The following is a 15,290-nucleotide window of genomic DNA, read 5'->3' as shown; positions in this document are numbered from 1 at the left end:
ATTAGGATCTAGAAGTGAGCGGGAAAAATCATCTGATCAGTCGATGTTGCCTAGGATGTAGGAGATTGATCCAGCTGCCAGAAGTTTGATTATTCCGTTTTCTGGCAAGGCATCTGAGGATGTGCGTTCGTTTGTGGAGGACTTGGAAATTTCAGCTGCGATGAATCGTTGGTCTGATGAATAGTTGTTACATATAGCCAAGATTAGATTAACGGGTGAAGCAAAAACGTATGTAAGATGTTCTGAGGCCTTAAGGAAGGCAGGACAGTTTAAGCAGTTAAAGGAAGGGCTTTTACAAAGGTACAAGAAACAGAATATTGCTCGGTACTTCAGGGAGAGGTTAAGTACAATGACAAAGAGACAGGGGGAGACGATAAAGAAATTTGTGGACAGGATGAGGGAAATTAATGAGTATACTTATGAGCTGGGCCAGAGCGATGAAGCGAATAGTGTTTTGTTGCAGGAGGCTGAGCAAAGGGCACATGATGTATTTTTGAGAGGGTTATCGACGCATATGTCACGGAAAGTGCGTGAAGAGATTTCAAAAGATTTGTATTCAGCCATTCAGCTGGCAATTCAATGTGATGAAATAGACGTGGCAAGAGGGGTATGTGATAGTCAAACTGTATTAGCAGCGGGTATAAAGTGTTATAAGTGTTGTCATACGGAACTTGTGCAGAGGCAACGTACCCAGTCACCAATGAATTGAGGAAGGGGTGGAAATCAGGAGCGTGGAGGATGGAGAAGAGGAGATAGGAGAGATGGACAAGCGTTAAATGGCAGAGGGGCCCCAAGACCCAACTAAGGGAGCTCCTGTTTAATTTCAATGCTACGAATACGTATGCGGAGGTGGAAGATTCAGTGGTAGGATCCATAGGAACTAAAAAGTTTAAGATTTTGTTAGACACAGGGGCGCTAGTGTCAGTGGCTACTAAGAATATAATGAGACGAAGGAAGTTAGACCCACCACGTTATAGGTGGCATGGAGTGGATGGTGGTTGCTAGTGTTTAACGTCCCGTCAACAACTAGGTCATGAGAGACGGAGCGCAAGCTCGGGTTAGGAAAGGATTGGGAAGGAAATCGGCCGTTCCCTTTCAAAGGAACCATACCGGCATTTGCCTGAAACGATTTAGGGAAAGCAGGGAAAACCTAAATCAGGATGGCTGGAGACGGTATTGAACCGTCGTCCTCCCGAATGCGAGTCCAGTGTGCAAACCACTGCGCCACCTCGCTCGGTGCATGGAGTAGGGGATAAGGAGGTCACGCCTTTGAGGAATGTTATTTCCGCTAGAGGAAACTGTTGTCAATGCAGAGCTGTCGCGAGGGGCGTTCAACGTAATGAACAACCAATTGAACTGCCTACAATAGCATTAAGGCTTAATTGGCATGAGTGTGTGTCTAGTGGCACCAGGAAGTCGCTTTGGGTAAGTTTGGAGTCGAATCTACCTGTGGGTACAGTATGTGTTATTGAACCATTGGAGGATAATAACGATTTGGGTTCACTGGCTTGTTCTGTGAAACATAGTGTTGTACGCGTACAGGAGGGGAACGAGGGGCGAGTAGCTCCCGTGAACATGGATAATTTTAGCGCTCTAGACGCGGATTTGAGGAAAGGAGTTTTATTAGCAAATTTGGTTGTGCCAGATGACGAAGAATGGTGTTCAGCGATCAACCACTAACTACCGGTAGAACTGCATTCCATGACAAAATTAAGCATTCAAATGAGGAGAAAGAGAGCATGTGGAAGAATTATTGTGGGAATTTAAGGATTTGTTTTTCCCACAAGGGCCGTTACCACAAACTCCATTAGTTCAACATAGGATACCAACAAGGGACGAAGCACCAGTTTGCCGTAAACCATACAGAAAACCGAGGTATTTGCAGCCGATTGTGGAGGGTTTCATTGATCAGCAGCTTGCGGACGGTATTATAGAGCATAGGAATAGTTACTGGGGAGCAGGCATTATCGTTGCGCCTAGAAAATCTAAGAATGTAACTAAGAAATACAGGTTCTGTTGTGACCACCAATATCTCAATAATAAGTAAGTAACGGACGCATACCCCATTCCAGAGATATCGGAGACTTCGGATCACTTAGGACAGTGCCAGTACTTTTCTACGATGGGTCTGACAAGTGGTATCTGACAAGTGGTTATCATCAATTAGAGGTGGCTCCAGAGAATCGTCCAAAAACTGTTTTCTCTACACCTGGAGGCCATTAACAGTACATCAGAATGCCATTCGGTTTGAAAAACGCTCCGACAACGTTTCAGAGGTAGCTAGATAGTGTCTTGAGGCAAACTTCTTGGCACATTAAAACTGTGCGCCGGACCGAGACTCGAACTCTGGACCTTTGCCTTTCGCGGGCAAGTGCTCTATCAACTGAGCTACCCAACGACGACTCAAGCTTTACTTCTGCCAGTACCTCGTCTCCTACCCTACAAACTTTCAGAACCTTTCTCTGCCTCTAGAGGAGGTTCCTGAAGTCAACAAACTGGAATCTGTGGATATCGTTCCGCACTGACTACCTCACTCGCTTTGCTGTCATTTAAACTGTGCCGACTGCTGGAGCTTTGGAAGTTGCACAGTTGCTTGTGGAAAACATTATTTTGAAGCAGAGGGCAGAACATATGATGACATTAGATCGTGAAAAAGTTTTCCATCCGCGATTCATGTTGCATCATAACACACAGGATAACATTTGCTTACCATCCAAAGGTGTATGGCCTTCCAGAACGCTTCAATAATACGCTGACAGATGTGCTGTCGACGCATGCTGATACCAAAGAAAAAGACTGGGATACATTACTGCCTATCGAGGCTTCTGCATATAACAGCGCACCAAGACACAAAGGGTTCACGCCATTCCTCCCTTCCATGATGATTAAACAGAAACTACAAGGATACCAGATTCTTCCTTGTAACACTAAGGATGACTACGCGAAACACATCATCTGGATGGAAAAAGCAAGATAGGAAGATACCATACGAACCCTGGACGGCCCAGAGAAGTACAGACAGAGCTACAGTGCAAGTACAGACCACTGAGATACAAACCAGTGCTCCTGATTTGGATTTTTACGACTGTGTGGAAAGTACCAGAATGTTTCAGAAGGTAGTGTGCATGTGCTAAAATGCGTTGATTGATATTTTTGGGAAACAAATTAATTTCAAAGCTATGTATAATATCCACATACTGGAACATATGTAGGACGTTGCCAATTCTGATGAGGCAGACCCAGGATGAACTATCTGCCGACCATTAACAAAAACGTAATTATCTTATTTGTCTGTACAGAAGCCATACTGCTCAGGGATCTCCCAGATCATTCCCCTGGATCTAACGGAGGCGAATGTACAGATAAAGAGGATGCCTGAGGTCTCCTATAACAACTAACCATAAACTCACCCATAGACCGTACACTAGTTACACAACCAAAATGGTGTGCGATTTGCAATAAGCAAATGTTCTTATTTATGTAAACGAGAATAGTCGCAGTAGTATGATTCAAATAAATTTGAGAAAGAGGAAAGAGTGTTTTCTTACAGTCTTGACGATTTTAGTTTAACACTGTATATCTTCACATAACAAATTTATTATTTTTTTAACCAGTTGTGCAAAGACACATCCTTCGCATTGCAGAAGTCCAGTAAAAGTGAGGAGTTATGCCTACAGGTCTTTAAAATATGTCCTGTGTGCCCTATGTTACAGGGCATCCCACTCAAATCTCCCTGATTTCAAGGACCCAGGAGAGAAAAACCACACAGTAGATACAACAATGAAAAATGCAGAAAATTGTACAGAATCTCAAAGAATTTATATTCCCGCGTCAGAAGTGCCAAGTATCGTCGCCAGAGTGCAGCATGGTCGCATGAAGTGAAAATGGCGACTCCACAGCAGCACGCACAAGCAGTAGTGTGATTTGCAGAAACAAAATCGACGATTACTGTGGAAAGCAATTATCACCGTATGTATGATTGGGATCCACCTGATGTGAAAACAATTAAGGAATGGTATAGAAAGTTTCTAGCAACTGGAAGTCTTCCGAAACATTCTGAAAGTGCACGGTTCGGAGTTTCAGAAGAGAGAGTGGGGGACATCAGACAAACGTTTCTCAGACACCCATGCAAGTCAATTCGTCAAGCATTTAGGCAACCTGATGTACCTTGATCAACAGTGCATCGAGTAGTTCACCAGCGTCTTCGTATGTTTGCTTATAAAGTGCAAATTCTTCAGCATCTGACGCTGAACAGCAAACCACATCGACAACAACTTGCTACAGATGTGATGCAGCGTATTGATATGGGGCCAGGTTCCTGGGAAGATGTTTATTCTCAGATGAGGCAACCTTTCATCTGTTAGGAAAGGTTAATAGTCATAATGTTTGCACAGTAATCGGCGATTTTGTTGCTGCAAAACAACACTACTGCTTGTGCGTGCTGCTGTGGAGTCGCCATTTTCACTTCATGCGACCATTCTGCACTCTGGCGACGATACTTGGCACTTTTGAAGCGGGGAATATAAATTCTTTTAGATGCTCTACAATGTGGTGCATTTTTCATTGTCGTATCTACTGTGGTTTGTTTTTCTTGGGTCTTTGAAATCAGGCAGGTTGAGTGGGACACCCTCTGTATCACACCTCACCTGTCTGAAATGCAGATTTTTCCATTCAGTTTTGTGTGCCGTTTCCGTTACATCTTTTTTTGCATTAACCACTCTTTATTATCGATTAGTCGTTAACTTCAAACAATTTTATTTCTGCCACAGTCTCATGTTCCAGTATCTCAAAATAAATGAAGAAAGACATACCTAATTTATCCTCTCCCAGTAGCTGGAAAGCTGAGCAGTGCGAAAGTGGGGCACAGTCACATAACAGTGAATGTTTAAAATAAACAGTGATTTGATGTTAATTACATTATTCACTTAATTAGTTAATTGTTTTATATCTGTTTTCAAAAACAGACAGAAAAGCTGAGAATATCAAACTACAGTAACGGAAATAGTCTCAGTCTCCCGACTCTTTGCAAATCTTATAAGAATGTATCTGTAATTTATGAACATACTGTACAAATAAACTTGATTTCCACAGTGTGGTGAGCGATTTTTGTTCAAGGTTGTAACGATTCTAAGACGTGGTCATGAATATGTAAGCAGTTGCAGTTCGCCAGTCCAGATCAGAAAACGAGCAAGCATTTGGCAATTTAATATGTATAATTTGTGGAAGATTCTCGAAATTGGTCATGATTTTAATGTTTGTATATTCTGGAACATTTCACACTGGTATGAATAGCAGCACTCTCCGTCCAACATTTAGGTTCTGATCTGATTGTTGGTGTTCGCAATACATGTACTTTCAGCTATAAGTGTTATACTTCATTAGTGACCCTGCTTTCGTATTTGGATATGACTGTGGTTACGACGTGACGAAATTCTGGCGTCCTTCAAAACTCGAAGTCACACACACAGCTGCGCATACTCGTACAAACAGATGGACCAGAATATTTAACGAAATATTTCACGACCGTGTACCTAAGTAACAAGTAGGTGTTTTTCAATCGGTGCTTTCGTTCCTCTCGCTGCACCTTCCAGTTAGACGAATCAAGTCTTTTAGTGTTTTATGTAACGCAGCTTTGGAAAAGAAACACGTAATGGGAATCACAAGTATCTGTTAAATATCAGTGCACATTCTCCCAGGAAACACACAAATGTGAGCTACACTCTTCACGAACTTTGTTAATAATGCAGTAATCACATACTGTAAAGAAAACTTCATCCAGGGTAGTAGGTTTGCAACACACTGCGACTAGTGTCGTGCTCTTCAGTCCGACTGTTCATTTATTACCATTCTAGCCATTTGAAAGTCGTTGTCCGGATATTCGACTCTGCTTTTGATAACCGGTAGAGTTCCTTTTATTTGACATTGGCTCATACTAACGATGGCGGCAATATTTTTCATTTGTATGGATGTAGACCTGTCCATGTGCGATGTGGTTGCCTAATGACATATTGACATTGTTGAATTGTACACCGTCTACGGCTTCTCTCGAATTGAATACTCGCTGAATTATGTTCTAGTCGAGTTTTCTTGATTCTATAACTGTCTCAACGACACGATGCACGAATACAAAAAGGAATTATTCATGATATATATATTAAACGCAGTTGTTGCCGTCGTGTAATCTAAGCGTCTGGCAACACTCGTTCTGCCGAAAAAGAAAACTCACGCACAACTCTCTCCGCGCTCTCAGAAACAGTAATTATCGACTCTGAAGCGAGTAATGATACTGCAGCATGCTTATAAATAGGAAGATAATGTACCATTTTCTCGTCCTCGGCGCTGCATGTTGCTATTTACCCACTCTTTTTGTATCGCGAATGCACACTGTCAAAGCGGCGAGCTAGCACGGTTGCTCGAAATAGCCAAGCATCATGAATACAGATGGCTTAAAGCAACACACTACAACTGCTGAAAGCCGACGACGACACAATGCTGGTAAATTGTTAGCTAAGATCGCAGCTGCCAAATGTTCACGTCAGACTGTCACGAAACCACTCCAGTGTTGTCCGCGTTAGTAGGCATACCAACGGAGCAAGTACAATATGACGTAACGAGGTCTGAGTCTGAATAGCTGTCGAGGATCCATGGTCTGAAGCATTTGCTCGCTCGGCTTGCTTTGACTAGCGAGCGTGGGTGACAGTACATCCGGTAATTGGGGCTAGGATTAGTGTTACCCTTGTGGAAGGGTGGACAAGGGGTGGGTGATACGAGGGGGGTGGAGGTGGGGGTGACAACAACGGGACCAGCGTATTAACGCTCTGCCGTCTCTCAGCGCTTCCTCGTGCATATCCGAAACCTGTAAAGCATGACCTCCTACACGCTACCCCGTACATCTGAAGGACCTGTACTTGTATCATGGTATGCAGTAATAAAATGGGGAGTCAGGTGGTGGTACACAGGTACTGCTGTGTCTAAAAGGAGATTTCTCGCAGTCTTTGTAGCGGTGTAGAACATTTATTCAGCGAGGTAAATTGGAACCTATGTGCAATATTTTTCCGTGCTGTTAATCAGTGTTTAACTCACTTTTGCCAAATTCTCCTACAGAAAATAATTTGGTTATTTGCTAGAAATTTTCTGTATATGACATTCAAAGTTTTCATAATGTTAGCAAAAATACCTTCTACGGTCTTGGACTACGCGTACTTCACCTGAAGCGAAAAGTGTGCACTATTTTCATAAATGAGAAAGCAATGTTCTCGAAGTTATTAAAGAGATCGTATGCATACTTGACTTCTTTCTTCTTTGTGTTACATAAGAAATCTTACGTATCGCTTTCATCATCTGAAAGTAGGCATCGAAGGTAAGAGTTCCCAAATAATTTCGGGCTGTCTCTCTTACACGTGGATAAATACACTCCTGGAAATGGAAAAAAGAACACATTGACACCGGTGTGTCAGACCCACCATACTTGCTCCGGACCCTGCGAGAGGGCTGTACAAGTAATGATCACACGCACGGCACAGCGGACACACCAGGAACCGCGGTGTTGGCCGTCGAATGGCGCTAGCTGCGCAGCATTTGTGCACCGCCGCCGTCAGTGTCAGCCAGTTTGCGTGGCATACGGAGCTCCATCGCAGTCCTTAACACTGGTAGCATGCCGCGACAGCGTGGACGTGAACCGTATGTGCAGTTGACGGACTTTGAGCGAGGGCGTATAGTGGGCATGCAGGAGGCCGGGTGGACGTACCGCTGAATTGCTCAACACGTGGGGCGTGAGGTCTCCACAGTACATCGATGTTGTCGCCAGTAGTCGGCGGAAGATGCACGTGTCCGTCGACCTCGGACCGGACCGCAGCGACGCACGGATGCACGCCAAGACCGTAGGATCCTACGCAGTGCCGTAGGGGACCGCACCGCCACTTCCCAGCAAATTAGGGACACTGTTGCTCCTGGGGTATCGGCGAGGACCATTCGCAACCGTCTCCATGAAGCTGGGCTACAGTCCCGCACACCGTTAGGCCGTCTTCTGCTCACGCCCCAACATCGAGCAGCCCGCCTCCAGTAGTGTCACGACAGGCGTGAATGGAGGGACGAATGGAGACGTGTCGTCTTCAGCGATGAGAGTCGCTTCTGCCTTGGTGCCAATGATGGTCGTATGCGTGTTTGGCGCCGTGCAGATGAGCGCCACAATCAGGACTGCATACAACCGAGGCACACAGGGCCAACACTCGGCATCATGGTGTGGGGAGCGATCTTCTACACTGGCCATACACCTCTGGTGATCGTCGAGGGGACACTGAATAGTGCACGGTACATCCAAACCGTCATCGAAACCATCGTTCTACCATTCCTAGACCGGCAACGGAACTTGCTGTTCCAACAGGACAATGCACGTCCGCATGTATCCCGTGCCACCCAACGTGCTCTAGAAGGTGTAAGTCAACTACCCTGGCCAGCAAGATCTCCGGATCTGTCCCCCATTGAGCATGTTTGGGACTGGATGAAGCGTCGTTTCACGCGGTCTGCACGTCCAGCACGAACGCTGGTCCAACTGAGGCGCCAGGTGGAAATGTCATGGCAAACCGTTCCACAGGACTACATCCAGCATCTCTACGATCGTCTCCATGGGAGAATAGCAGCCTGCATTGTTGCGAAAGGTGGATATACACTGTACTAGTGCCGACATTGTGCATGCTCTGTTGCCTGTGTCTATGTGCTTGTGGTTCTGTCAGTGTGATCATGTGATGTATCTGACCCCAGGAATGTGCCAATAAAGTTTCCCCTTCCTGGGACAATGAATTCACGGTGTTCTTATTTCAATTTCCAGGAGTGTATATTTAAATGTTCTGTGCTTCTAGAAGTATGCTCTTCCAGGCAAGATTCTAAGATTGCAAGATTCTTGGTGTATTATATGGACGTTTTACATCCCGTTCTGTAATTACCAAGAGCTTTAACATTTTTCGTTCCAGACGATACATCCTTTATTGCGAATGAAAATTCAGATGCAAATGGCCTCAACAATAAACAGATGCAATAAAAACATTCTTCACACTACACACTGTGCTTTGTCTTCCAGAAAGGACCACAAGTTTACAAGATTAAGTTATGACGCACCCTTTAGCTGAATACATATGTTGTAGTAAATCCAGTTTCTTGTAGGTTCCATCATTATTGTAATCGAAAATTCGTCTATAAACACTAAAGACTCAGCACCAATGTTATCGTATAAAATGAAACTACTGCAAAGCAATAAAACTTTAATTTATTATCACTGTATCAGATGTTTATATTATTTCCATTTTAAAAAACCTGATTATGAAAGACAAGCCTGTTCTACGAGTGCACGTCAATAAGAAAATGCATTGGAAGCATTGCCTCCGTAATGATACCACTTAATGTCACAGTTTTCCTAGTGAATTTCCTATGTTGATCCTGTGAATAGCTGTATTCGTAGTCATTTTGGAGCAACTTATAATGTGTGCGTTGTTGTCCGTATGTGCCAAGGAAGAAATGAGAGGAGTGATTCGTTTTCTACGACATAATGAGACTAAAGCTGAAGAGATTATTTCCAGAATGTAACAGCAGTATGGTATAACTATCTCAGTGAGTGGAAAACCTTTCGTACAGACATTGCGCTAAAAACTGATATGCCCATCTGTCTGGGATCATGACCATTTGGGTAGGCCATCCACTTCGAAGACGGACAGAAACATCGAGAACCTTGAGCGTAGGATTCATTAGATTCCTGAAGGTCAAATGGTGAACAGTAACAACTGTTTTAAGCTACTGTGTGACATGAAACCCAAAATCAGAACGAAGAGAGAGGAAAGTTCTCAAACGGTGTCATTAAACTTCTGGATAATGCTCGTGCTCATACAGCTGGGAACGCAGTGCTACGCATTCAACACCCTGTTTTCAGTTGCTGGAGTAATGACGGTACAGCTTCGATAAAAGCTCACTATGGTGTTCACCTTTCTGTTCCGATGCCCGCCGAGCGAGGGGGCGCAGTGGTTAGCACACTGGACTCGCATTCTGGAGGACGACGGTTCAAACCCGTGTGCAGCCGTCAAGATTTAGGTTTCCCGTAATTTCCCTAAATCGCTTCTGGCAAATGCTGGGATGGTACCTACGAAAGGGCATGGCCGATTTCCTTCCCTAACCCGAGCTTGTGCTTCGTCTCTAATGACCTCGTTGTCGACGGGACGTTAAACACTAATACCCTCCTCCTCCGATGACCAAAAGTACTTGTATTCAAGCTCTCGACATTTGAGAAGGATGTGAAGGCGATGAGTTTATGGATGTGGACGATACCACAAACCTTGCCAAGAAATGGACTAAATACGTAAAGGATACTGGAGACGGAGCAATGACATTATTTTACTAGCAACGTCGTTTCCGGTTAAAAGATTTATTTAAAAAAATATATTTTTTATTTATTTGCCATTGAATAGTCCTTCTTCACTGCTTCATAATTATAAGACAGATATCGTCTAGTAATCAGAAGAGTGTAGCCGTTGTGCTTTGCGAAATCACGGAAAAATGTGTCAGAATAGATAACACGGTATATGGGTATTAGCGATGAGGAGGGTTAAGAAACCTATTTAATCAACCAGACGTAGGTGTTTTGCCGAATTTTACGTAACCGAGCCTGTGCTGTGCTTTCAGTCACCTTGACGTTGATGAGATATTAATCTCTAGGCTTGTCTCCAAGTCTTCTTTCACTTTGATTCTAACTTTTCATTGTAGGTCACAATCTGGTAAACTCATTTCAAGACAGTAATTGCGGTAGCGCAGAACTTCTTGTTATTTTTCAGAGATTAATCTCATTGTGCTCGCTTTCCTGCAGTCCTGGGGGTGCAGATTGGATCTTCGGGAAGAATTAGATATCCTCAAACATCCAAAGCTCAGGAACGGAAATTTACTGAGTGACCAGCAGCGTCTTGTTCGCAGGCAAACCTATACTTTACATATAATCTTCATACAGTTGCCGGCAACCTTTACGGGCATATAATCTTCATACAGCTGCCGGCAACCTTTACGAGTTGTTCGTTCCTCAAAATTCTAATGTACTTTAGTTGTGTCTTAGTTTCCCCCGTTTTGTATTTTATAAAGAAATTGATTTTACTCATTCTTGTTACTGTGTACTTTTGACTATACGATGACACATTCGCTTATCTCTGTCATCTCTCGTACTTTCATCATAGCTTGGTTATGCGTTAACTTTATTGCTGTTCGTACGGTAATGTTCTCGTGGTCTTATAAGGATCTCAGTGTAAATTAGCATATTTTGTTTAATAGCGGCGTCCTTTAACATTATCTATTTTTCACTCTCACCCCTTCCTAGCTCAATAGGTTTCGACACATTGGCCGTTTATATCGCACGCATACTTCCATCTCGGTGCACGCGCTACCCACCTTGTTTTCGTGTTGCTCACGCTCTCCATTTCCTGTGAGTCAGAGTGCAGCTCACAACGTGATCTCGCATTCCATTTGACTCTTTTTTTCTGAATTTTAAATAGTTTCACTTGACGAGCCTTAATCGTAGAGGCCAGCATATTTTACAATGCATGCAATAATGTCCGTGATTCGATGTTTGTGGGGAAACTGTGTCTTTGTGATCTTTGGGAGTCATTTTGCAATATTCCGCAGCATATTCTATGAAAACAGAGATTAGACAACACGATAAAGAAGATTAAAATTTTTAAAGAAGCATTGAGTTGCCCGTCTTTTCCTAGAACAAAAAATTGAGACTGAGCCGTGTCACTTGTCTGAAAGGTGCTAAATGCCCTTTCATTAATCTCTTCAAAGCTTTTAAGGGTCACTCTTAAGAGGTGCTGGTGCTGTGTTCCCAGTGGCACATCATACCGTGAGGGCATTGGTTGTGATCAAATGACGACCACGAATGCTACCTCGCAACTTTCCTTCAGCTCGGAGCCTCCACACTTGGTTACGTGTCCAGTGTTGTTTGGAGCACGACTGCGGCCCACCTCTCATTGTGGCTACGTCAACAGGTACCGCGGGAGCAGTCGCCGTGATAGTCCGTGCTGCTGCAGGCGTCGTCGCGTATTTGCACGGTCATTTAGATACTCGTCTTGTTGCAAGGAGGAGGAGGAGGAGATTAGTGTCTAACGTCCCGTCGACAATGAGGTCATTAGAGACAGAGCGCAAGCTCGGGTGAGGGAAGGATGGGGAAGGAAATCGGCCGTGCTCTTTCAAAGGAACCATCCCAGCATTTGCCTGAAGCGATTTAGAAAAATCACGGAAGACCTAAATCAGGATGGCCGGAGACGGGATTGAACCGTCGTCCTCCCGAATGCGAGTCCAGTGTGCTAACCACTGCGCCACCCCGCTCGGTCGTCTTGTTGCAAACAAGCTTGTTTCTTGCACAAGGTACACGATGTATCTATTATCCTGCACAGACGAGTGAAATGCATATTTGTTCTCCCAGGCGCTAGTCACGCGTAACGGCTGAGATTCTGGATGACGTTGAGGCTACCGATTCCACATCCACATCATGTTGACACGATGTTGCCAAGAGCCACGTGACGTTATAGTATTGAGTTCGTAGGCTGTTTAGATGCAAAATTCCATTCTGGTCTATGCTGCACAAGTCTCTTCATCTCAACATAACTACTGCATCCTGCACCCTAGATCAATTTTAATTAGCTTACAGTATTCAAACAATGTGGGATCCCTAAAAACACGAGTAGTAATACAGTGAACGATTAACTATAGACTCTACAGGGCTCACTCCTCCCACTGCCTAATTCCGACAATATCTGGCGGGTGATTCTTCTTCTTGCACGAGAGGCAACGTGATACAATAGCAAACAAATAACATTCATATTATGATGAATGATCCCAGGCAAGCAGCAGACGGATTCGCCAATAGTGCGACTTCATTACTACAAGCCTGTTTCGGCTGCAGCGCTTTTCTCAAGTAAATCTGTAGATGTTACCGTTGATGAATCTACTCACGTTTATAAGAGTCTTACGACTACATGAACGTCGGTTTACATATTCACTTACGTCTAGTAGAAATGGACTCCCATATTGCGTCAGTGAGTCGACTGTCGACTGCCTGTTTGTTTCTGCACTGCTATCACTCACGTAATCTCTACTTGTGTTGAATTCTTCCCGTTAGATGCTTTTGATAACTACACTCATACTCATAAATTAAGGATAATTGAAGAATGTGGTGCCACACAACGTGGCACTACACAAAACGGGCGCTAATAGCATTGGACATAGGGAACACACACGAGACAGATCTCTAAGTCCACATTATTGGTGATAAGTTGAGAAATCCGTCCCGAAACACATGTGCTACAGAACGCCACTGTTCCCTGCGCATGTACGCCGATATCAATATGGGATATGATCACTATGCACATGTACATAGGCCGCAAAACATGTTGGCATATTCGGGATCAGGTGTTAGAGCAGCTGCTGGGGTATAGCCTCCCATTCTTGTCCCAGTGCCTGTCGGAACTCCTGAAGTGTCTTAGGGTTTTGAAGACGTGTAGCTATACGTCAACCGAGAGCATCCCAGAGGTGCTCGATGGAGTTTAGGTCTGGAGAAAAGGCAGTCCATTCAATTCGCCTGGTATATTCTGTTTCAAGGTACTCCCCCACGATGACAGCTAGGTGGCGCCGTGCGTTATCATCCATTAGGAGGAAGGTGGGACACACTGCACCCATAAAAAGCCCGACACACTAGTGAAAATGACCTCCCGATACACCTGACCTGTTACAGTTCCTCTGTCAAAGACATGCAGGGGTGTACGTGCACCAATCATAATCCCACCCCACACCATCAAACCACGACCTCAATGCAGGGCTCTTTCAAGGACATTAAGGGGTTAGTATCTGGTTCCTGGTTCACGCCAGTTGAAAACCCGGCGAGAATCACTGTTCAGACTATACCTGGACTCGTCTGTGAACATAGCCTGGGACTATGTACTGTGTTCTTAACACCAGGCTTTACGGGCTCTCATGTGACCAGAGGTCAGTGGAATGCATCTTGCAGGTCTCCAGGCGAATACACCATGTCTGTTCAGTCGTCTGTAGACTGTGTGTCTGGAGACAACTGTTCCAATGGCTACGGTAAGGACCCGAAGCAAGGCTACCTGCAGTAATCCGCGGTCGTCTGTGGGCACTGATAGGAAGATATCGGTCTTCTTGTGGTGTTGTACACTGTGGACGTCTTGTAATGTAGCGCCTGGACACGTTTCCTGTCTGCTGGAATCGTTGCCATAATCTTGAGATCACACTTTGTGGCACACGGAGGGCCCTGCTGTGCTTGACCAGCCTCCAGTCACCCTAGTATCCTATCCCTCATAACGTCATCAATACATGCATTTTCAACACACAGTCACCATTAGCACGTCTGAAAACGACTGCACACTGCACACTTACTCGCTGCACCGTACTCTGACCTGCACCAACACACCTGTGCATATGTGGACTGCTGCCATCGCCCCCGTGCGACGACCGCAGGTTAATTGCAATGCATGGTCATACCCCGAGGTGACTTACACCCGCAAACCGCACACCAGAGCGTTGTTTGACCATGTGTCAGCATTATCCTTAATTTATGAGTACGAGTGTAGATTGGCAGTTTATTACAGCGCAATCGTCGCTAGTCAGTGATTTTAGTTGTGTTTCATTGATATTATAATTTGTATCTCTAGAGTTTCTCGTTTTCGTTTACTGTGTGTCTTTTTAGTTTTCATTTTCCAAGATGTCATTAGATTTTTCTAGATAGCTCTTGTGTTTAGGACTGATTAGTTTTTTGAGAAAATCATTATGACCACCTGATTAATAGCTTGTCTGTCCGTCTTTACAACGAAATACACCACTGATTCTACTTGTCAGTGATCGGACAGCTTGTGATAGGTTTTTGGTGGTTTGTGGCATTAGACGTCTATGCACAGGACATGTAATTTTGCGTGCATAATGGTGCCCTATAGCGACATAGATGGGTTCCATAGGATTCACATCAGGCGTATTTGGTCATCAAGACATCCACGTGAATTCACTATAATGCACTTCAAACCACTGTAACACAGTTCTGGCTTCGCGCATGGAACAATTATACTCCTGAAAGATAGCCGCGCGGGATTAGCCGAGCGGTCTTGGGCGCTGCAGTCATGGACTGTGCGGCTGATTCCGGCGGAGGTTCGAGTCCTCCCTCGGGCATGGGTGTGTGTGTTTGTCTTTAGGATAATTTAGGTTAAGTAGTGTGTAAGCTTAGGGACTGATGACCTTAGCAGTTAAGTCCCGTAAGA

Source organism: Schistocerca gregaria, chromosome 5 (genome assembly GCF_023897955.1).
Source record: "Schistocerca gregaria isolate iqSchGreg1 chromosome 5, iqSchGreg1.2, whole genome shotgun sequence".
NCBI lineage: Eukaryota > Metazoa > Arthropoda > Insecta > Orthoptera > Acrididae > Schistocerca > Schistocerca gregaria.
Note: the sequence above shows the minus strand (reverse complement) of the source record.